We start from the raw sequence: 24,353 nt of genomic DNA, 5'->3' as shown, positions 1-24,353 counted from the left end.
AGTTGGTTAAGCGACTGCCTTTGGCTCGGGTCATGATCCTGGAGTCCCGGGATCGAGTCCCACATCAGGCTCCCTGCTCAGCAGGGAGTCTGCTTCTCCCTCTGACCCTCCTCCCTCTCATGCTCTCTGTCTCTCATTCTCTCTCTCGCAAATAAATAAAAAAAAAAAAAAATTAAAAAAAAAAAGAAATGTTACTTTTCTAATAAAATACTAAAATATACATGTGTATGAAAAAAAATCGCAACCCCTGGAGAGAACCTCTGTAAATAATTTGGTGTATTTTCTTCATTTGCTTCTCCATGGATCAATATTTTGTATTTTGTATATACTTGCACAGTTTTTCTCTTAATATCATTTGCACATTTCTAGGTCATAAAACATCTTTGTAAACACTGCTTGTAGAGGATGCTTAACATTTTATCATGTGGGCTGTTTAACCAATCCTCTATTGTCAGACATTTATGCTGTGTATGAATTTTTTCATTATTATAAATGACACTGGAAAAATATGATTGCACATTAATTTTCAAATGCAAATGAAACAAGTGACTACTGAGTGCCTATTAAATCTCAGGTGTGCTCTGGGCACTGAGGTTCCAAGCTTATGGTTTGGTTACAAAGACAGATCATCAAGCCTATGGCCTTCAAATGTGGTTAATTTCTTTAAAACAGAATCTGGAAGATAGATTACTACTGCTCCGAGGACGTATTGATCATTGTAAAAGATTTTTATTTTTTTGACTCGTGCTGTCAAATTCACGTTCAGAAATTTTGAGGCAATTTGTATACTTCCAACAATATATGAGAGTGATTACCCACCCCTGCCTCGTGTTTGAAGGTTATCGTTTGAAACCAATTCCTGATTTGGTAGAAAACAAAACAACCCCCCAACCCCCAACCCTCAGTATTCTGTAGTTTTAATTGGCATGTCTTTGGTTATTAGAACATTGACATTTTTTCAGTAGTTTCTTTCTTTCTTTCTTTCTTTTTTAAAGATTTTATTTATTTATTTGAGAGAGAATGAGAGACAGAGAGCACGAGAGGGAAGAGGGCAGAGGGAGAAGCAGACCCCCCGCTGAGCAGGGAGCCCAATGCAGGACTCCATCCCGGGACTCCAGGATCATGACCTGAGCCGAAGGCAGTCGCTTAACCAACTGAGCCACCCAGGCGCCCAGTTTCTTTCTTTCTTAAAGATTTTATTTATTTACTTGAGACAGAGAGGGAGAGAGAGAGAGCACGAGTGGTGGAGAGGGACAGAGGGAGAGAAGCAGACTCCCCGCTGAGCAGGCCCCTGGGATCATGACCTGAGCCAAAGGCAGACACTTAACCCACTGAGCCACCCAGGTGCCCTAAATAGTTTCTTCAAATAGTTGAGTTCTCTACTAAAGGCTATTCATGGAATATGCTTTTTCTTCCTTACCAATGATTGGTATTTCTCTTTTCATTTATATGTTCTTACCATTTCTAGGATCTGTTTCTAGGCTTTCCCCCCCCCCCTGGTTTGTACCACACTGGGTTGACTGCAATAGCTTTATAACGTAAGTATCTGTTAGAGCAAGTCCACCCTCATTTGTGGGAAATGATAGCTTTTGGTTATTTATTCTTGCAGATGAACTCAGAAATTTGTCAAGTCTGGTTAGGATTACATTAATTTTATGCATTACATTCAATATACATTCACATTTAATATACATTAAATTTATACATTAATCTGGAAAGAACGGTCGCATAACCAGCCTTCTGAGGGGGATTATTGAATTGGCTTTCTGTTTTGGCTAGTGCTAGGGCACAACTTCCCTGCATGGCAAGTCTGGGTTCTTCTCAGACTTTGACTGTGGTGTATTCTTTTGTTTGGTGTCCAAAGTAGAAAGACGTCCATTAAGTAACTCCCTAGAGAAGTGGCTACGGCTCAGGGCCAGTTCCAGCCTCTCAGCAGGCCATCTGAACGATTGCCACGAGCCTGGGTCCAGGCGGGCCAGCTTAGGCACAGTCGCTTGACCCCAGGGGCCTGCGAGGGGCTGCGGTCACCGGAAGGGGCTGGCTGAGCACCGCGTGCTCGCGACCTCCGCGCCCTCTGAGCAGGTAAGGCCAGCCCGCAGGGCTGCGGGAGCGGGGACCCGAAGGGGCGCTGGGGTCAGGGGTCAGGGAGTCCCCTTCCCCTCCGGACCCAAACGGTCCGGGACTCCTCGGGAGCCCAGATCACGCCTCCTGCAGTCCCGGGGGTGCTGCGCCTTTGACGGTGGGGTCCCTGCGGGGGGCACAGAGCCGGGGTGCGAAGCTGTCCTAGAGGTGGGGCGCACGCAGGTTGCTCAGGGATTCCTGATGGGGGCCTCCGAAGGGTCAGGGTCAGGCTCAAAGGGGGTCAGCTCTGAGTGTGCGGGCTGGGCGTGGGCCTGTGGGGATCCAGAGTCCTCTTCCTGGGGGTGGGTGGGCGGTCCGGGCGTTTCGGTGGTGCTGTCGCGGTCCCGCCCCTGCACCTGGGGTCGGGGTCGGGATCGGGCGGGGCGCCCACGGTCGGGGTTCCCGGCCCCTCCGCGCGCCCCTCCCCCACGGCGCCGTCCAGCAGGCTTGTCGCCCCGCCCTGCCCAGTGTTCGGACCGCTCACCAGCTCCGCCCCGTCCCTCAGGCCCCGCCCACACCAAGAACCCGCCCCATCCCGCCCCCGGCCCCGCCCCGCCGCTCGCCCATTCAGATGTGGGTCAGGGGTGAGCGGGCGGCACCGACGTCACAAGCTTCCAAGATGGCGCCGGGCGGGCGGCTGTGAGCGGCGCTCGGGGCGCGCTGGGCGGGGAGCCGAGCCGGGCCGGCGGCGGGCGGACGGGGCGGGCGCAGGCGGCGCGAGTCGGGCGCCGAGGACGAGGGGCCGCGGGCAGGGCCGGCCGGCCGGCGGGCGGAGCGCCGCCGCCGACGCACACGAGGTGAGAGGGGGTCGGGGGCAGCGGGGGGCGCGGGCGGGGGCCGTGGGCGGGCGCGCCCCCCGGGGGAGAGGGGCGTGGGCGGGCGCGCGCCCGCCGGGACTGGGCGGGGGCGCACGCGGGACCCCCGGCCCGACGCAGCCTGCCCCGGCTTTGTGGTCCGGGTGCCCGGTAGGGCGCGGGCGGCGGGGGACACTGGGCACAAAGCCCCGGGGCCGCGCCAGGCCGGGGCGCGGGTCTGCGGAGCGGGGGTCGGCGGGCGAGCGGGCGCCGGCTCTTTGTGCCTTTTCATTAGCAATCTAATCCGAACAGCGTCGGGCGAGCTGCGCTGCCTGACAGGCGGGCGGGCTTCCATTATGCAAACGGCCCAGCGCCGGCGGCCGCCCCTCGTTAGGGGGATTTTGCTATTTCCAGAACTGCGGCCCTTCTCTGCCTGCCGGTCCCTTTTTCTTGCCCCCTCCCCGCGGGAAGACCGGCCCGGGCAGGGGCAGCGTTGGCCTTGGAGGGACCGCTCCCAGAGGGCCAGGCCCTACGGCTGGTGGGCTCGCTGCCCTGCCCCCAGACCTCTCCTGTAGGCAGCCACTTGGCAGGAAGAGAGATGGGCTTGGGGGAGGGGGTCGGCTGGCAGGGGGAGGGGACCGGCTGGCAGAGGAAGGGGGCTGAAGGGCCTCAGCTTGTCACTCTCTGTTTATCTACCAAGATGGTTCATATCCACATAGACTTATTTGGTGGGGGGGGTGGGGGGGTAGGGGGGAGGCAGGGATGCCTTTCCCTGGGGGGCAGTGACTTATGGAGAGGAGGGAGGGAGGTCAGATAATGCGCCCAGCGGCCCCACCCAGAACAGCGTGGGACTGCCTGGGGAAGGGAGCCTAGTGCTGATCCGGATGGGTTGGAACGGTTTTGAAGTTATTTATTCGTGTCTTCTATCCCCTCCACCCTCAGTGTCTTTCTTAGTAGGAGTTGCCAAGCACATCTGGAAAGCTAGGTTCCCGCCCCCCCACCCCCCAACAGCAGGAGGGGTGTAACCCAGGGAGGCCACCCCTCTGACATATGTGGTTGGGGGGAGGGGTAGAGCTTTGCCCATAGGAATCCTGTGGCGGTGGATTGTTGACTGATGTGGGGATGGCTGCGCTGGGGGGAGGAGGAGAGCTGGCAGGTAGTGGAGGGGCCTCCAGAGCTTCTAGGCTGAACTTGGGGCTGTTCTCCAGGGACTTTGGATGGAGGGATAGGAGCTAGGTCACCCAAACCCAGGACCTTTCTGGATCTAGCATTTATTGGTTCCTGGCTCCTGGCCTTACTCCTGCCCTTCCATTCCCATCTGCCAACTCTGGACTTGCTGGCCCTTTTAGCAGACGTTTTCAGGAGCACGGGCCATGTGGCTGGTCTGTAGCCCTGGCTCCAGGAGAGAGTGTACACTTAGCAGAGCAGGGTTGCTGGAGTGGTCTGAAAAAAAGCAGATGGGCCGGCCTCAGGCTGGCCTCCAGAGACAAAGCTGTGTGGTGAGATTGCTGGTTAGCCGGCTCTTACCACCAAGGGGGGGATGGGAAGCTGATACTTGGGGGTTGAACTGAGTCTTTTGGCCCAGGAGTAGGTTGCCTTGCCTTTGAGTGAACCTTTGGTCTTGTGTAGTTGGGCTTATGAAAATCTCTGGGTCCCACGGGAAGGCAGTAGACTCAGAAGGCTGGGAGGGGGCTCCTCACCTGCCTGCCCGCCCGCCTTAGGGGTCAGAACTCCCAGGTTGATCTCCTTTCCTTTGGCTTCTGGCTTTCTGCAGACCAGTTGTGGGGAGTTGCTGAGTACCTCTTGCCCAGCTTCTCTGGCCGTTTGACTCAGTGTGCTGGTGTGTGCCCAGAATTTCTCCCTGCAGTGTTTTCCTGCCAGTTGTTAGGACTTGTAGATTAGTCACTTAGCTTTTACAAGCGATTCCTGAAAAGAAAAATCTCCCTCTGGTTGCTGGCTCTGCATAGAGGAAGAAGCAGCCCGAGGGAGCCAGGCCTTTAATTAAAGCAAAACTGAAATGATTCCTGCAATTGCTGGAAGGAGAAGCAGCAGCGCAGGTGGGGCAGAGGCGCTGCGTCCTGTCCTGCCGGGCAGTACCTGCTCTGGGGACAGGTAGGCAGGATCCCATCCCATCCTCATTCCCTGGTCTTGGCCAGCAGCCCAGGCTTCTCCACAAGCTGCAGTCCTGGATTAATCCTCACGTAGTGTTTTCTTTCCATAGATCAGATTTCTCATTTTGTTAATAAGCACAGCCTCCGATCCACTTGAAGTCAGCTGTCGTGGACTTGGAGCAACAGGGTTTTGCATTATTGAGCTGACAGGCCTGCTGCCTTCCCGGAGTCCTTATTGTGTGTCAGGGTCAGGTTTGGGGGGGGGGGGCCTTGGGGGCAGTGCCTATTAATCAGCAGCTAGCCCCCAGAGAAGGGCTGGCTGGGCAGTTCTGGAGAGTCGGAGGAGTGAGGAGGGAATAAAGTTCAGTTTACCCAGGGGACCTGTGGTGTTGCCCTTTTGCTGGCCTGTTGGCCTCAAGCTGTCAGCCCCACCCAATAGCTTGCTAGCCTTGCCCACTGGGGCTGAGGGCCACTGCCCCCAGGACCTGATCACTAAGAGGGTGGGGGCTCTTCCTGTTTCTGGCACCTGGGAGGCAGCTTTCACCATTGAGAAGAAACAACCAGTCAGGTTCTTGCCCTCCTGGCTCTTGGATCCTGGCTTGGGAGGGACTCCTGGAGGGCAGTGAGAGGGAACTGGACTTAGAAAGTCTGGAGTGCGACATTGGCTCTGCCGTTTACTCTCCGTGTGACCTTGGACAGTGATTGATTCTGAGCCTTAGTGTCCACATGTCTAAAATGGGAGCAAAACTTGAGTTTACATTCACGTATCACTGCCCTCGAGAGCTCAGCCTGGGGCAGACAGACAGGCAAACAAACGATTGTAAGATAGGCTGATAAGGGCTGGCACAGTGCTGTATGCAGTGCAGAGGGCACCGCGGGGCTGGTGGCTGTAGCTGCGAGGCATGGAGGAAGGGGCCGGCTCCGGGCTGGAGGAGAGCCACAGATGCCATGCTGGGTTCAGGTTGGCTGTAGGAGAGGGGTTTTAATGCGGAGCGCATGGAAAGACAGTGGCGGTGTGGAGTGTGGCCAGGGAGACGGGAGAGCCGCGAAGCGAGAGCGCGAGCCTGCAGACGCTGTATGTTAGAGAAGCTAGCACAGGAGCGCCCTCTGCGTGCCAGGCAGCTGGGAGGCTCTTTCGTAAGCTTTTCATGCCTCCAACAAGATTTTCTGAGAACAGACACCCCAGGGGCACAGTGCCCAGCCCCTGCAGCTCGGCTGGATCGTGCTGGTCTCGGACTCTCACAGCCTTGCCAACAAGTGGTCGGCCGTAGGCCGGGAGATAGGGGCACACTGGAGTTTTCTCGGAACCCTTCCAGGTCAGCACGCCAGATAGTCTCCTCTTACAGACGGTAAATGAGACTCAACTGGGAGGTTACATAACTTGCTGGGGCTGCAAGTAAGCAACTGGTCAGGCTGGGGCTGGAAGGTAAATGCCTTTGACTCCAGGGCTTTGTGAGGGCCCGTGTGGTGTGGAGTCTAGAGAGGTCTGAGCTCCAAGCAGGGAGAGGCCAGCAGACAGCCCCCTCCCCAAGAGGATCCTGGTTCCGGCTTAGGGGCTTCCAAACAAGCCAGGCCAGTTTGACTCTGCCTGGCACCGCCAGCCTGTGCTTCCTGCTGGGAGGGGCCTTGCCCTAAGGGATAGGGACCTGGGCTGGGGGAGGTCTCTGAGAGCTCCTGTAGCCTGGAGTGGCGGGAGTGGCGAAAAAAGGCAAAGCAAGAGTAGCGGGTGGGGGTTGGGGGTTGTATGTGGGCCCCTGGTGAGCTTGATAAGGAAGGGAAAGCCAGGAGGCGACTCCAGGCCTGTCACAATCCAGAGGGAAGGGCCCAGGCTGGGGTGCCTCTGCTGAGGGAGGGTGTGGCTGGACTTCGTTGAGAGAGTGATCCTAAGAACCTGCCTGGGACAGTCAGGAAGGGGTTCAGAGCCTCTCCCTCAGACTGCTTAGTTTTCATGTTTTTCATGGTAATGTCGCATGTGGGTGGAGGAAGGGGGGATTGTGGCCTTGGGGTTAGAGCAGGTCCTTCTGTGGGTGAGAGGGGACAGAACAGCCAAGGGGCCTTGCTGCTGCTTCTGAGATACGGAGCCCAGAGTGGGTGCCTGTTTACTGTTTGAGGGTAACCCACCTCCGTGGGCACTCAGGGTAGGGATGAGGAGGGAGAGTGGGGTATGGAAAGGCCGGTGGCCCCGCCTTCCAGGGCCATACCTCCAGCTCTCCCTGTCCATTCCATGGCAATCCCAAGGGCCACTAAGGAAAGGCAGTGTTAGGGCTTGGCTGGGGGGCTGCTTCCAGGTGGGGAGTTGGCCTCTTGAGGAGACAGATGGAAGCCGCTGTGCAGACTTGTCCCGTGCAGACTTGTCCCATGCGTTCCAGACTGCAGCGGCGGCCTCAGGCTTCTTTCCCAGCAGCACCTGTGGGTGGGTGGGTTCTCTCAGTGAGTATCGGGAGGGGCCTCTCCAGTGCCTTGAGAACAGTAACTACCTGCCACGTAACCCCCCCCACCCCCTGCCCAGAGGTGTTCCCATCACCACACTGGGGTCTGAGCTCCCTCGGCCTCTTCATCAGCCTGGGTACAGGCCCTTTAAGGAGGAGGAATGCCCGTGGCCTTTGTAGTACCCTCACCTGTGCTGCTTTGGAAGCTCATAAGATCTTGGTGAATTCTTGTTCCTGAAATGAATGAGAAGCGAGAGTAGGGTAGATGGCTGGGAAGGTGGAGTCTGAGGCCTCCGTGGCCTGCCCTTCTGTGGACACCATGGTACTTTACTTGTGATGAGTGCTTGCTACACATTGACCCATTAAGTATGTGCTGGTACCTGTGCTGCCTGGAAGAGGCCTGCCTGCTGGTGCCCTGGTTTTCAGCCCTGCACATGAGGATCACCTGGGAGCTGGTAGAGGCTGGCACAGCCTGGACTATTTCTAACATCCATGTTTCCTAAGACTTGGAAATGAATTTGATATGTAGCCAAGATCGAGAACCACTGCTTTAGCAGGTGATGAATCTATGTTGGTAATAGAATCAAGCAAGTTGTGAGTCCAGATCGACCAATGCATTATGATCTGGGGTGGTCATGAACTGCTTTACTCTGATGGCCCAGTGGGATCGAATTTACAGAACAAGTTGGGTTGATTCTCTTAGTTACTAGGGTCTTGGAGAAGCACCAGACACAGAAGGGGTCCCTTTTACGTGGGAGACACCCCCAGGCCGTGTGTACTAAGGGGGCATCTCTTCGGCGGTCCCTGGAGAGCCGCCTGCTGCTCTTGACCCCAGGACTCTTCATCCTACTTGGTTTTCAGAGTTTACCTGTCCTGGTTTTGGGGTTGCATTCTTGGGTCCTGGTTGACCTCTGTGTGTCCTGGCAGGGCCTGATGTAGTGACATTTGGGATCCTTGTGGCTCCCTAATGAGCCCACTGTGACCATAGCTGGGGACCCCTGGGACCTGAGCCCCTGTTTTTCTCTTTGACCTCAAGGTCCCCGGGGGAGAGAGGTTGGTCCCTGAGGTTGCTTTTCTGGATGGTTATCTGGCCAGGGAACAGAGTAATGGGGGTGGCTGTGAAAGGGCATTGGAGGTAGAGCTTCAGGTAAGACCTGGCTCCAGCTCTCTTTGCTAGAACAGAACAATGGGGCGGTCCTGGGGGTTAGTGCTTATCTATGGGCAGATGGAACGTAAGACAGCCCTGCTTGCTCTGGGCAGCTTACAGAATGAGGTGAGCAGCAAGGCCCCTGAGTCTGGTGTGGTTCTTATTGGTGTCCTGGTTAGGAAGTGCTGCCTATTAGGGAAGGAAGACCAGCCTGGGCTGGGGCAGTGGAGAGGGGATCAAGAAGTCTTGGCTGGTAGTCGAGGAAGAAGTGGGTGGTGTTGGGAGCACAGGCAGCGTGTCTTTCCTCTCTGTTCTTTCCTGCCTGTGCACATCTTGGTAGATGGACTCTGGGGTTCTGTCTTGAGGCTAGTGATCCTGGGGGGGTGGGTTCCTGCCTCAGCTCTTTTGTCTCTTCGTCCCACCCTGCCGCAGGACTTCCCTGCTCTTCCTGCTGGTAGAAAGTGGCTCGTGGTTTGTCTGACAGGTTCTACTGTAGCTCTGCTTGAATACTGGGAGAAGGGTGGTTCCCACAGAATTCCTGACAGAATGCTAGGGAAGTAGGGGCAGAAGAGGGCCAGGGGCTCACTTTTGGGCTCTTACCCCATGGTAACCCTTGTGGGAAGTGTTCTGAATTTAATCCTTGGAACATAACCCATGCAGTGCCAATCATTTTATCAGTCTTCACTGTACAAGTGGCTCAGAGAGGTTAGGCAATTAGTCTCAAGTCACATAGCTAGGAAGCTGGTAGAGAAGTTAAATCTTTTTTTTTTAAGATTTATTTATTTTAGAGAACACAAGCAGTGGGGGGGAGGGGGAAGGGGCAGTGGGAGAGAGAATCCTTTTTTTTTTTTTTAAGATTTTATTTATTTGAGAGAGAATGAGACAGACAGAGCATGAGAGGGGGGAGGGTCAGAGGGAGAAGCAGACTCCCTGCTGAGCAGGGAACCCGATGCGGGACTCGATCCTGGGACTCCAGGATCATGACCTGAGCCGAAGGCAGTCGCCTAACCACCTGAGCCACCCAGGTGCCCGAGGGAGAATCCTTAAACAGACTCCCCGCTGAGCATGGAGCCCAGGATCCCAAGATCATGACCTGAGCCGATATCAAGAGTCAGATGCCCAACTGACTGAGCCACCCAGGCGCCCCGGTTAGAGAAGTTCTAAGAGTAAGGAAACACAGCCACACGTGTGTGGCAGCCTCAAACACGTATGTGTGGGCTCCTTCCTCTGAGCAGTGCTTGGGCCTGAGGACAGTCAAGGTTTTCATTTTGAGTGGGTTGGCAGTATGGCTGTCTTAGACAAAGCCTGGAGCTGGATGGTAGTTCCTTGTAAACTGGGGAGGGACCACAACAAGCCTGGTGAGCAGGTCCGTTCCCCATCCTCCAGGTGGGGTCTGGGGGAGCTCAGGGGGTTAGGACTCCCTGGGTCATCCTTACCCTTCCAGTGCCAACTCCTTCCCTTCTGGCACGTTGGGTTGTGTAAACTTGGGCTTTTGTTGACCACTTTCAGAGGATCTGTGAGGGGGATGGTCTGGGGGTTCCTGGGAACTCCGAGCTGAGCTCCTTTTCTTCTCTTGGTGTTCTCACTGCGGGCGGACAAGAGGTGCTTGGGCACTGCCAGCGGTGCTGTGTGGGACTGGGCAGCGTGGCGTCTCTCTCAGCAGTGTGAGGCTGTTTCTTGGTAGATGGGTGATCTTGGCAATGAGGAGAGGGGCCAAGCCATAGCCTAGTCAGGTGCCCTGGGCCAGCTCTAGCAGGTGCCTTTCTCACCTGCCACTAGGCTCCAGGTGCAGGTGGGTCGCACACTGAGCCTGGGTTGTCCTTTGGCTGTGGTAGGTGAACCTGAGCGCCAGAGGGGTGCAGGCCAGGGGAGAGGACTGTTTCCAAAGTCCCACATTCCATGCGTGTGTTGACGCTGATAAGGGCAGCAGGGCTGGCTTAGCTGCTTTGGGCAGGAGGGGACTTTGACTTCATGCCCCCAGCAGGCTGCGAGCTTGCACATCCTGCTTCCTGTAGCACCCCTCCCCCACCTCCCCCTCTGACCACCTCTGCCTCAGGAGGGCCGAAGCAATCAGCCTGGGACCTACAGTGTACAGAGGCCCAGCTTGCTCCCAAAGCATTGCCAGCTCTGAGTAAGCAGGCCTTTTTGGAGGTCTCTTCGGAGTTTTCTGTCAGCCCTGCCTCTTAGAGTATTTGGTGAACAAGTGTGGTTTTGGGAAGAATGCCTCTCTGCCTCACTTTCCTTGCCTGTAAAATGGGTTGTTAGAAATATTTGAGCCGGGGCGCCTGGGTGGCTCAGTTGGTTAAGCGACTGCCTTCGGCTCAGGTCATGATCCTGGAGTCCCAGGATCGAGTCCTGCATCAGGCTCCCTGCTCAGCAGGGAGTCTGCTTCTCCCTCTGACCCTCCCCCCCTTTTATGTGCTCTCTCTCTCTCAAATAAATAAATAAAATCTTAAAAAAAAAAAAATTTGAGCCTAGGGTGCCTGGGTGGCTCAGTCGTTAAGCGTCTGCCTTCGGCTCAGGTCATGGTCCCAGGGTCCTGGGATCGAGCCCCACATTGGGCTCCCTGCTTGGCAGGAAGCCTGCTTCTCTCTCTCCCACTCCCCCTGCTTGTGTTCCCTCTCTCGCTGTGTCTCTCTCTGTCAAATAAATAAAATCTTAAAAAAAAAGATATTTGAGCCTAGTGCATATCAGCTGTTTTCAGTGATTTGTGGACCACTTGGGGTCCCCAAGACCCTTTTCATAGTTTTTTTTTTTTTTTAAGATTTTATTTATTTGACAGAGACACAGCGAGGGAGGGAACACAAACAGGGGGAGAGGGAGAGGGAGAAGCAGGCTTCCTGTGGAGGAGGGAGCCCGATGTGGGGGCTCGATCCCAAGACCCTGAGATCATGACCTGAGCCGAAGGCAGACGCTTAACAACTGAGCCACCCAGGCGCCCGACCCTTTTCATAGTTCTTAGAAGTTACTGGCCTTTGTCCTGTGCAAAGCCGTGGTGGGTGGTACGCATCACCCAGAGCTGTGTTCTCTACAGGTAGTGCTCCAGATGGAGACAGCCAGTCTTAATGAGTGTCCTGGGGAAGCGGTACAGATGACTGAGGAGTTTATCTAGACCCTGGGGTACACGTCTTTTTAGTATTAGTGACAAAATGGGGACTCTGCATTACTACTGTGAAGTATAACTGTTGTCTCCGGAAAGCACTTTGCATTTGCTTGGGCTGTGCTCTGAACTAGCTGCTTTTTCTCCTGGAACATTGTTTTTAGTTGAAAGAACAACCGACAGACAAGGTGTGGTTATTCAGACTTGGAGAATTTGTTCAGACATTTTCTCAAATGCAGAAGGTGAGCTTTGCCACGTCAAGGAAAACAACTGACAATATGTGTTGCCAGTGCTAGAACCCTCAAGGGAAAATGAGTTTTGGAAAACTCCTATCCATCACTGTGAGCCTGACTTAGCCTTCACTGATAAGATCAGCGGTGATATTAACACCTGGAGTTTTTTGGTGTCTATAATGAAATGTGATGACATTTGGAAGATCTGATCAACTCAGTGAACCAAAATTTTCCAGATGACCAGTGCTTGAAGTTGCACAATCTTGCGTGGATAGGAGTGCGGCGTAGACCCGGGGATTTTTGCGTAACTGAGTGTGAGATAGTCACGGATACGATTTCAGAGTCTCCATTGCAACTTTTTTTTTTTTTTAGATTTTTAAAATTTGAGAGACTGAGCATGAGTGGGCGGGGGAGGGGAGAGGGAGAAGCAGACTCCCTTTTGAGCTCAGAGCCTGATGGGGGCTGGATCCCAGGACCCTGATACCATGACCTGAGCCGAAGGCAGACATTTAACTGATGGAGCCACCCAGGTGCCCCCTCCATTGCAACTTTTAAGAGACCACCACTTGAGTTTCAGTGTAATGTCAATGAAGAAGAGCCACAATTAGCTGAAAGGATTATTAAAATACTCCTCCCTTGGGGCGCCTGACTGTTGAGCGTCTGCCTTTGCCTTGGGTCATGGTCCCGGGGTCCTGGGATCGAGCCCCGCATCGGGCTCCCTCCTTTCCATTTGCCTGCTGCTCCCCCTGCTTGTACTCTCTCTCAAATAAAAAAAAAAAAATCTTTAAAAAAAATACTCTTCCCTTCTATCTGTGTAAAGTCACATTTCTTTTTCTTTTTTTAAAGATTTTACTTATTTAACAGAGAGCGACACAGCGAGAGAGGGAACACAAGCAGGGGGAGTGGGTGAGGGAGAGGGAGAAGCAGGCCTCCCGCCCAGCAGGGAGCCTGACCCGGGACCTGGGATCCAGCAGGGAGCCCAAAGAGGATCCTGGGATCATGACCTGAGCCAAAGGCAGAAGCCCAACAACTGATCCACTCAGGGGCCCCTAAAGTCACATTTGTTCAGAGACTTGAATCAAAACCTCATCTCGTAATAGATCTAAGTGTAGAAACAGATTTGAGAATCTAGCCACTTCTGTTAAGTCAGATGTTAAAGAGATTTAAAATGTAAAACAAATACAAAAATGTAAAACTCTTCTCATTGATTTTTTTTTTTTTGAATTTGGGATTTTTTCCCCATAAAAATGGTATTTATGTTAATGTGGTTTTTTGGTTTTAGATTTTTTTTTTGTTTTTAATTTTTAAGCAATCTCTATACCCAACGTGGGGCTCGAACTTACAACCCCGAGATCAAGAGTCACATGCTCTACCGACTGAGCCAGTCAGGCACCCCAACATGGGTTTCTTATTGCTATCTTAAATCAAGATATTGTTTCGTTTTATTTATTTATTTATTTTTAAAGATTTTATTTATTTATTTGACAGAGAGAGACACAGCGAGAGAGAAGGAACACAAGCGGGGGTAGTGGGAGAGGGAGAAGCAGGCTTCCCATGAGCAGGGAGCCCGATGTGGGGCTCGATCCCAAGACCCTGGGATCATGACCTGAGCCGAAGGCAGACGCTTAACGACTGAGCCACCCAGGCGCCCCAAGATACTGTTTTAATTGCCAGTTTGTTTAATATGGTAACTGGAACAGTAACACTGACTGTAGTAATACTATTGTAGTAAATACTACTGTAGTAAACCGCATGGAAGTTTGCTGGGAGTCCTAAGTTTGAAGAACGTAAATGGCAGTTTTGGAAGTGCTGACAGGAGGGTGTTGGGCAGCCTTCTCTCCTTTCTCATTACTCCCTCTTTACTGCCTGCCTCTCTTCTCTCATGTATTATTTCATCCTCTTCTCTGCACCGCTCCTGCCTGGCCGGTATTTGCTCACCCAATACACCTTTACGAGGGCCTGCTCCATGCCCGGTGCCGCTGTGGTTGCTGGGCTAGTGGGACACAGGGTCCCTCACCTTGGGAGCCTGGTTGGGAGTGGGAGGGCATGGGCAGAGGGGAGGTGCACAGAGGGAAGCAGCTGGGCCGCTAGCTCTGACATCGGGCCCTGGGAGAAATGCAGGGCTGGCTTCACAGATGATGGGCACTCAGGCATGATGGTGGACCAGATTTTCTACAGAAGCACCCTGCAGGCCAGCCTGGAGTGTGGACTTTATCCAGGCATCGGAATGCATTGAAAGCTTTAAGCAGGGGAGTGACTGGATGAGATCGGTTTTTGAGAAAGATAACTCAGGGTTGATTGGACTCCGAATTGGAGAGGGCAGAGGCTGCAGAGGGGAGATGTGTGCTAGACTTCGGTATTTTCACTTAGAGTGGTGTTAACTGCCCTTCTTCCCCTCCAGTCCTTTGGAGGGTTCCTGGGCTTTCCCTCCTGTTGGGTGAGGCACATGGCCTCCCAGGTATGGAGGCCCTAGCTTCTGTTGCTTTCTTTTAATTAATTTATTTTTTAAATTTTGTTGCTTTCTATTTATTAGGACAGAGTGGTACTTTGTGGGCTTCTCCGGTGGGACTGAACCCTCCGAAGCCCTTCTTGGCATCTTGTTGCCATATTCGCCCAGCTGTGTGGCCCTGCAGTGTTTGGAGGGGGGGGTCTCTAGGTCAAGTGACTATGTGAGGGATGCTCAAGTGAGTGTCACACAGCTGTAGTCTCTGGCACCGCCCTGGATCTAGAAGGTCTCGTCTTGCTCCCCTTTCTTTTGGGGTTCCTGCACAGAGCATGCCAGCTTCCTCAGTTGACTTGAGGATTGCGCTCTGGGTGATTTACAAACGTTACCGAGAGAGTATAAATTACGTGTGCACACCTACAGGTACAGTGGACACCGCACACCCTCGCCTCCCCCACCCGTGTGAGAAACAGCCCTTGGACACCCGCCTGTGCTGCTTCCCACTTCATCCCTGCCTGCCTCCAGAAATCATTCTTCTGAATTGTGGGTTAACCATTCCCTAGCTTTTCTTTGTCGCTTCCCTGGGCTTGTCTGGATCCTTGAACAGCAGGTGGCTGGATTTGGCCGAGTTTGCTCTTTGTGCACTCAGAGCCCGGCACTCACCTCTATTTTGAGATTCACTGAAGTGCTGGGTGTAGCTGTGGTTTCTGTGATTCCGTCCCCACTTGGAGTGGGCCAGGGTGGCGCTGTCCTCCACTTTATTGTCCGGCCTGCTAGTGGGGGTTTGGGTGTTTTCAGGGCAGGGTTTTTGTTGCTTCCTAAGTAGCCCCATTTTCACCCCATCGCCGGCTCTACTTCTCCAGGCAGATAAATGCCTGTTCAGTTTGCTTTCTGTCTCTAAAGCCGATTTCGTAATGCTAGACAATCCTTCCAGTACCACTGAGGCTCCATTTTAAAAGTAGAGTGACACTGGGAGTGTGTTTTCCTCAAGTCTGAGTGGATTTCTGTCCGATTCCCTTTCTGAGCTCTTGGCCTCTCCTCTGTTAGACCCTTCAAGATACCTGCTGGACACCTGAGACCTCTTCTGTAAGGTGCTGCACCTGGAGGCTTTTTAGGCACAGGCCATAGAGTGTGAGGTTTTCTATAGAAGTTCCCTAATTTTATCCTTAAAAATGGCTTTTTAAAAACTAGTGGGTGCCCATGGTGTCTCTACTTGATTTTTTTTTTTTTAATCTTTGGTCTTTGGCTGTAGTTCCTTGAGCCCTTTGTTTGAGAGTTGGGGGGTTTGATCACACTGGAGCCAAGGGGGCTTTTCCTTCTGCTCAGCAGCTCCCTTTGACCCCCTATTCCGGAGGGCCTCGTCTAGTTTCTCCTTGACTTCCTTCCTTTGATGTGCCTAGCTGGCTGCTCTGGGACCTGCTCAGGCGTTGGTGGAATGGATCCTGTTTGTACCTCACCTGCCAGTTGGAATTTCCTCTTTTCTCCTGGGCCTGTCTGATTTTGGAACTCCTCTGTAGAAGTATCGGCTAGACACTAGGATGATTTAAAACTGTCGTCATGTTGTTGTTACTTTGGATGGCAGACACTGATTTTATGGCGGTTTCTAGGTTTTCTGTAGGTTCCTGGCTGGTCTGCAGAGTTCTCTCTTCTAAGATGGACATTCCGTCCTGGATGTGGCCACTCTGTCCTTCAGTGCTCTCCTTCTTGTCTTGTGATGATGATTATTAGTTGGTGGTTCAGGGAGGTTATTTCCTGACTTGGGTCTACTGGCTAATCAGGACCAAGACTGGGCCCAGCTTCCCACCTGAATGTTTCTGTGCCTTGTATTATATTCAGGTACGTTGTACATAGGCAACGTGTGCAGTTGTGAATGAGAGCTCTGAGGGTTCTTCACAGATGGACACACTTGTGTAACCAGTATCCAGAATGAGAAACACAACCCCGGAACCCCCTTGTGAGTCCTTTAAGTCACCCCCTGTGCTCCCCCGCTCCTCCCTCACCCTTGGACTCGTCGTGCTGCCTGCTTTCCGACTTGCATGAATGGAATCAACACCACATAGTCTCTTTTCAGCCTGGATTCTTTGGTCAACAGGATGCTCGAGAGACTCATCTATGTGCATGTAAATCAAACTGGTGACCTCGCCAACAGTCAGCTATTTTTAACCTATAAAAGGCACATTTGTATGGTCCTGTTCAGATAGTCAGTTGTGCTCATGGCTGCCTAACAGCCCCTATACCTTCAGCTACCCCCTGTTCTGTAGGTGTCGGGCTCCTGTGACCAGGGCTGCCGCGCATATGCCTGCCTGGGTTTTGGTGAGCAGGCGGGTAGATTTCTGTTGGTGTAGACCTTGGAGTGCATTTTCTGGACCACAGGGTTTGCATGTTTTCATTCTTGGCCTTATTTCTAAAGTATCACCTATCTCTTTCCTCGGGAAATATTCCTTTAGTTTTCGCCCAGCTAATGAAAGCCCCATCATTACTGTCTGGCATCAAGTTTTGGTTTTCTCTGATTCCCCTTTAGGGTGGCATCTCTGTAATCCTGGCCAGGAGGGTCACGTCGAATTGCGGGGCAGGGCAGTGCTTCCTTAATGCCAGCTTGCCTTGAGACTGACTGGCCTATAGCAACCATGTGGGTGAAGGGTTGTCAACTGCCCTTTCTTGGGAAGGACTGCCCTACATTGAGAGGTGGTTCTTGCCCCCTGCTTTTTTATTTTTTTTTTAATTTATTTTTTATTTTTTTTTAAGATTTTTTATTTATTTATTTGAGAGAGAGAATGAGACAGAGAGAGAGAGCACGAGATGGGGGAGGGTCAGAGGGAGAAGCAGGCTCCCCGCCGAGCAGGGAGCCCGATGTGGGACTCGATCCCGGGACTCCAGGATCATGACCTGAGCCGAAGGTAGTCGCTTAACCAACTGAGCCACCCAGGCGCCCCTGCCCCCCTGCTTTTTTAAAAGATTTATTTAGGGGCACCTGTGTGGCTCCAGTCAGTTAAGCATCTGCCTTCAGCTCAGATCATGATCCTGGGGTCCTGGGATAAGGCCCCATGTGGAGCTCCCTGCTCACCAGGGAGTCTGCTTCTCCCTCTCTCTCAAATGAGTAAGTTTAAAAAAAAATCTTAAGATGTATTTATGTTTGAGAGAGAGCGCAAGCATGAGGCAGGGAGGGGCAGAGAGAGGAGAGAGAGAATCTTAAGCAGACTCTGCTGAGCGGGAAGCCGGACGCGGAGCTCGATCTCGACCCTGAGATCACGACCTGAGCCGAAATCAGGAGTCGGACGCTTAACCAACTGCACCACCTAGGCGCCCCTCTTCCTGCTTTTTGGTCATGAAATATTTTTTTTCTATGATGTGACTGTGATAGAAGATGGTAGGGGTTTGGGTTAGTTTTGCTTTAATTCTTGTAGAGCCCTTAGTTGGCATAAGAAATTGTTAGCTACTAGGATTGATTCTGAAATTGTGGAGTTGGAGTTTCTTTCCAGGAGCCATGGGCGGGCAGTTGCAGCTCTGTGACTCAGCTGTGACCCATGTCTCTCCCTCTGGGACTTAGTTATCTCATCTGAAGGGTGTCCCCGGGGCAGCTGAGATGTTTGTGATAGTCTCTTCCCAGTGGGGCTGCCCAGGCTTTCCAGGTGCCCTTTTAGCTCCTCGGAGGTGGAATTTCCACCTATTTACCACTGTGCTGTGCTGCTTGTCTCCTCCCTTCAGGTCTCTGCCTGCCTCCCAGGTCCAGCAGCCCCTGCCCTTGGCCACACCCTGTCTCCACAGGTGCCTGGTAACCATGCTCCACCTCGGTCTCATGTTCCAGGTCCACCGTCTTTTGTTGTTGTTTTTTATTTTGTTTATTTATTTTGTTGTTTTAAAGATTTGCGAGAAAGAGCGTGCACATGCGTCATGAGTCGGGAGGGGGCAGAGGGGGAAGCAGACTCCCCGCTGAACGGGAAGCCCTACCCGGGGCTCGATCCCAGGATCCTGAGATCGGGATCTGGGCCGAAGTTGGATGCTCAACTGACTGAGCCACCCAGGTGCTCCCCAGGTCCATCGTTTTTATTAATCACTCTCTGGGCTTAATTATCTGGGAAATAATGTCTTTCCTTTGGGAGCTGTCTTCTTCCTCTCGACACCCAGTGGCTGAGCGTTTACTACTTGGAGAGCGGTGGGCTTCCTGGGCAGGAGAAAGCTTAGAACCCACCTTAGCGCTTCCCAGACTTGAATGTGCGTGCGAGTCCCGTGAGGTTAAAATGCCAGTTCTGGTTTTGAGGTCTGGAGTGAGGCCTGAGCAACTGCCTTTCTTGCGAGACCCTGGGTGGTGCTGCCGCACCTGTGGCTGCTGGTCCGTGGGCCATACCCTGGGTGAGCCAGACCCCTGGGACCTGGGGCCTCGGGCACAAGAACCAGTGCCCTCTCCTGTCGGCCGACCTTCCCTATGCGTGCTTCCCTGCCTCCAGGCTCCTGCTCTGTTATTGCCAATAGTTCAGGCCCTTCCCGAGGGGAGTGCAATGTGGGGGAGAGAGTCTGGGAGTGAGCCTAAGTTTTTGTAATGATAATCCTAATCTGAAACTGCTGTTCCCCTTCTTTGAGTGGTGCTCACCTGCCTCTCCCCAGTGGCATTTATGGTTTGGCCTGGCCCGGTACACTTGCCACACCTCGCCCTCCAGTGGCACCCTGCCCTGTGCCTTTCCTGGTGTCAGGTCACCAGTTGCGTCAGAGCCAGGAAGGGACATCCAGTTGCAGGCCCCCAAGGCCGTCTTGGCCTTGCTTCTGGTCGGCTCCAAAGCCAGGAGTGATGGGAGGGTTATAGGCCTGGGGGAAGGAGAAGACCCGAGGCTGCCCTGGAGAAGCAAGGCAGGCCACCGGGCCTGTGCAGTGTTGAGCTTCCTGCCAGGGCTCTCCTCACACGGGCACTTTGTCGCGGTGTTGAATTACCCGGGAGCGGGCCCACTTCTTGGATGGGAGAGCGTAGAGAAGAAGGTGGTCAGGGCCCTGGCCCGTCATGGGCAGCACGGGGTCTTCAGTGGGGCCTGAAGGGATTTCAGGACAGACTCGAAGTCCAGCTGGGGTGGATGCCACTTCCCTTGCTGTTCAGAGTGAGCGGGTGGGTGGGCAACAGGGCTGGCCTGAGGGGCGGGGAAGGATGCCAGCACTGGGTCCCTGGTGATCAGATCACCAGTGCACTGAGTGGAACCCAAATGTTTATTTCGTAGAAGCCGCGTCCGAGGGAGAGCTGGGCTCCTGGCATTCGCAGAGCCTGTTGCTTTCCAGGAGGATGGTCTGGGAGAAGAGCCAGGAGCTGCTGGCCGGCATCCAGGTCTGGGCTGGATTACACGGCTGGGCTTGCCCAGAGCACTGAGTCCCACCCACCACCAGCCCATGCCTGGAGGGACAGACCAGAGAGGTCATGGAGGCCAGGGGTGTTCTCAGAAGAGCGCCGGGCACAGCCTGGGCACCCAGAGCAGGCTGCGTGCCGGGGCGGGGGAGGGGGCACCTTGTCACTTGTAGCCCCAAGCTTCTCACTGGCCTCAGGCGATAAAGGAGCTGGGTTGACCTTATACACTGAGGTCAGGAGAATGCAGCCCAGGTAAGGCTCTGCTGTGATGGGCAGGTGGCTGGTGGTGGGCAGGGGGAGATGAGGGTGGAGCTGGAGACCAAGACCCTCTTTCTGACGCATGGAGGGCTGTGCTCCTGTAAGTGATCCCTGCCCCTGCCCAGCAATGGGAGGTACGTGATATCCATCTATGGGGTAGGGAGAGTCTGACATTAGCTCTGGATCAGGCTTTGAGTCCTCATTCTGCCACCTACGTGCTCTTGTGACCTTGTGCAGGTTCTTTAACCCCCAGACCTTTGTTGTTTTATCTGTCCCTGGAGGTGGAGATAACACGCCAGTCTTCCCCAGGGGGGCAGGCTGAGGTGGGGTGAGGGGCTGCCTGGGTGGGTGGGTGAAGGGGAGAGAGGCTCCCCCCGAACAGTGAAGGGGATGGGAAAGACTTCATGGAGGAATACAGACAAGAGGAATATAGAGGGGATGCCTGGCTGGCTCAGTCAGTTGAGCGTCCGATTCTTGATTTCAGCTCAGGTCGTGCTCTCAGGGTCGTGAGATTGAGCCCTGTCCCGGACTTCGTGCTCAGCGGGGAGTCTGCTTGAGATTCTCTCTCTCTCCTTCTGTCCCTCTCCCCACTCTTTCTCTCTTTAAAAAAAGAGAAAGAGAAGAGAGATATAGAATAGAACTCCAGGCCATTGGGACAGGAGAACGCGGTCTGGGGCTTCTGGCCAATGCAGGGCTGGTTGGTGGCTTGGGGACTGGGCCTTGGGCTCTTCTGGATCCTGGAAGGTACAAACCTTACAGCTTGTCTCCACCATGCCCTCAAGCTGTTCTCTTGCAGCCTGGGTAGGGCCAGGCCTTCAGGGAAGAGGCACCTGTTAGGGCCATACCTGGAGTACCAGGTGACCAGTGCAGGTCAGCTGTGACTAAGGCGGATGCTGACCTCAGATTCAGGCTTGGGGACAGTAGCCAGCATGTTTAGGACCCTCTCTGACACAGATGAGCTAAACCCCTGTGGGTGTGGAAGCTGCCTTGTGGCTGGCTGTACCCAGCACTGTCTCTCTGCTTGGCATGCTTTGTGTCTCCCATCTGGCAGTGGGACTCTGGGTGGGCAAGGGGTGGCCGGAAGATTCCTGTGTCACTGTGACTTCTGGCTAGGCGTTCCTTCCCAGGTCGTTAAGGAGGAAAGACAGTCTCCTTTTGGGTGCTTTGGAGTGGGCTGGATGGAGTTCCTCCTGTCCCCCGGCATAGCTTCAAGACTCCTGTGGGAAGTCCCGCTCAAGAAAGTGAGGGAGGGCCACCAGAGAGGGAGGTGGGGTGGCAAAGTTTCTAGGAGATCTGGGCAAAGGAGCCAGCCCAGGGAGGGGAGGCAGGTGGGCCCCTTTTCCCTGTCCTTCACCTTTCTCTCTAGGGCCCACCCTTCTGGTTGGGAGAGAGGTAGAGAAGTTTTGTGAAATTGGGAAGCCTTTCAGTCGGTGCCCACGGTTGCCTCTGGAGCGTGTGGGGAGTCCTGCCTGCAGGAGGTTAGGCATTGGGTAGAAATGACAGCATTTTTCAGGAGCATACTGCTCACGAGGGTCAGGGAGTGTGCCAGCTGTGAAACCACACCGAGTCTGGCTCCTACCCATGGGGTTGGAAGTGGGGGTGGGATGTGCGCCTCTGTCTCTAGGAGGGATGCAGGGCCTGCTGCCAATCTGGTCTCCAGAGGGCACCAGTGGTGGTTGAATGACCAGAATAGTTTTTTTTTTTCCTTGAGTTTTATTTTTAAGTAATCTCTACACCCAATATGGGGCTTGAACTCACGACCCTGAGATCAAGAGTTGCCTGCTCTGCTGACTGAGCCAGCCAGGCACCACTGACCAGAGTAGTTCTGAATGCCTAGGCCTCCTGGAGCCCAGGCTCTGGACACAGTGGGTGTCCAGGCTAAGTTGGGCCAGTTCCCATTGGATAGGTGGTTGGAATTGTTCTTCTGGGCTCTCTGCTTAAGCAAAGATCACTTTTACTTTACTTTATTGTTTTAAAAGATTGTATTTATTTATTTATTTTGGTGGGGGCGGGGGAGAGCGTGCATAAACGGAGGGGCAGAGGGAGAGAGAATCTCAAGCAGACTCCATGCTGAGCGTGGAGCCTGATGTGGGGCTCCATCTCATGACGTGGGGCTCAATCTCATGACCCTGAGATCATGACCTGAGCTGATAACGAGAAATCAAGAGTCAGATGCCCAGCCGACTGAGCCACCCAGGCACCGCAGTGATCACTTTTATTTTAAAACCTTCTCTCATGGCCTTCGAAAGGCTGGGCCAGAGCATATTCTGCTTTTTATGCGGTGCTAGGAAAAGAGGCCTGGAAGTTGGCCCCATTCTAGCCTCCCCACGAGCCCTTGAGGCCATGTAGACTGCCTGGAATCATGGGCAAGTGGGGCTCCTAATGGGGTGCTGTTCCATGGGTCAGGAGGCCATGGGGCCATGCCTCCGCCGTCCACATTGGCCTTTTGGCTGCTGTGTGTTTGGGGGGCAGGGTGGGGGAATCTTCGGAGTATCCTTGGCCTTGGGCTTTGACTACCTACTAAAGACCCACAAGGGCTGCCGAGCCAGGATGGAACCAGGAGGGAGACGGATTTGTTCGTGCTATGACCACTCTGCCCTCATGAACTGCTTCCCGTGTGCCCAGGTTGAGTGAATGTTAGCTGGTAGTGAGCTGCTGAGAAGGGCATGTCTTCCTGTGTGCCCAGGTTGAGTGAATGTTAGCTGATAGTGAGCTGCTGAGAAGGGAAGCTCTGTTCTTTTTCTATTTGTTGGAATTTTTGTTTTCAATTTGACGTAAAATTTGTATGCAACATGGTACCCAAATTTCAGGCAACCCTTTGAATTTTGACCAGTGAGTACATCCACCTTAACAAAGATAGAGAGCCATGCTCAGCCCAGAAAGTTCCTCATGCTCCTTCCCAAACAGTGCTCACCTCACCCTCCACAGGGTCTTTTGATTTTGTTTCTACCAGGAACTAGTTCTGTCTTTTCTAGAACTTACTTTATTTTATTTTATTTTTTTTTTTTAAAGATTTTATTTATTTATTTGAGAGAGAGAGAGAATGAGAGACAGAGAGCATGAGAGGGAGGAGGGTCAGAGGGAGAAGCAGACTCCCTGCCAAGCAGGGAGCCCGATGCGGGACTCGATCCCGGGACTCCAGGATCATGACCTGAGCCGAAGACAGTCGCTTAACCAACTGAGCCACCCAGGCGCCCTAGAACTTACTTTAAATGGAATTGTGGGTCTCTACTCTTTTGTGTAAGGTTTTCTTCACTTGACGTCATGATTTTGAGATTTATCCATGTTCGTGCATCAGTTCTTTTTTTTTTTTTAGGAATGTAAAAGTAATACATGATTATTTTATGATTCTGAATATTACAGAAATGAATATACAGAATTTATATTTTTCCTATACTTCCACCCCCTATCCTCAGAACCTCGTTTGTTGATTGGGCATTTGTGCCCCCAAGATGTTTCTTTCTGCAGGATGGCATTGCCTGGTTGGGCCTTTCATGCCTGTAGTGAGGAGGGTAGACTGGAAGGAGCAAGCGGACAGGTGCAGGGAGCTCAGGCAGCTCCCTCGGCTCAGCTTTGTGGGCCTGGCCTTCCCTTCGGTGGGTGTGTGTGTGTGTTGTTTTTTTTTTAAAGATTTTATTTATTTATTTGACAGAGACACAGCCGAGAGAGGGAACACAAGCAGGGGGAGTGGGAGAGGGAGAAGCAGGCTTCCCGCCGAGCAGGGAGCCCGATGTGGGGCTCGATCCCAGGACCCTGGGATCACGACCTGAGCCGAAGGCAGACGCTTAACGACTGAGCCACCCAGGCGACCCGGATGTGTGTGTTTTGTTTTGTGTTTTTTAAAATATTTTATTTACTTATTTGACAGAGTAGACACAGCCAGAGAGGGAACACTAAGCAGGGGGAGAGGGAGACGCAGGCTTCCCGTTGTGCAGAGAGCCCGATGCGGGGCTCGATCCCAGGACCCCGGGATCATGACCTGAGCCGGAAGGCAGACGCTTAACAACTGAGCCACCCAGGCGCCCCTGAGTGGGTGTGTGTTTTAAGAGTCTGGGGTGTCTGGGCCCTGGGCCTGCCCTCACCTCAGTGTGTGTGTGTGTGTGGCGGGGCGGGGGCGTGTCTGGCTTTTCTCTGGCAGAGACTTGGAGGGGGAGAAAAGGGCATGAGAATTCAGCAGAGACCTGTGTAGTTCTCTGCCTAACAGCCCAGCTGGGTAGGTGGGGGTGGACCATTTTGTAAACAAGGACCTGGGAAGGGAATCCAGGTGTTATAGCCAGGTCTCTCTGTTCATTCTCCCTTCTGTGTTCACAAGAAGCCAGAGCTGGCCTTCCCCAGGGACTCTTTTCCTACTGCCCTTTCCCCAGGGTCAGCCTAGCCAGGGTCTCATCTCCCCC

The 24,353-nt window shown here is 53.4% G+C and overlaps 1 protein-coding gene across 1 annotated transcript in view; it reads left to right on the top strand.

Moving 5' to 3' along the window:
- The first annotated feature begins 2,754 nt into the window (after positions 1–2,754).
- The window catches only part of HIC2 (HIC ZBTB transcriptional repressor 2), a 32,208-nt gene continuing 10,609 nt past the window's right edge, over positions 2,755–24,353 (top strand). The window contains exon 1 of the mRNA XM_081801696.1: positions 2,755–2,918. The gene's annotated coding sequence lies outside the window, so the exon portion shown is untranslated. The remainder of the gene's footprint in view (positions 2,919–24,353) is intronic.

Source organism: Leptonychotes weddellii, chromosome 13 (genome assembly GCF_054177405.1).
Source record: "Leptonychotes weddellii isolate Sample4059 chromosome 13, ASM5417740v2, whole genome shotgun sequence".
NCBI lineage: Eukaryota > Metazoa > Chordata > Mammalia > Carnivora > Phocidae > Leptonychotes > Leptonychotes weddellii.
The sequence above is the reverse complement of the archived record's forward strand: the minus strand, read 5'-3'. Positions and strand labels throughout refer to the sequence as shown.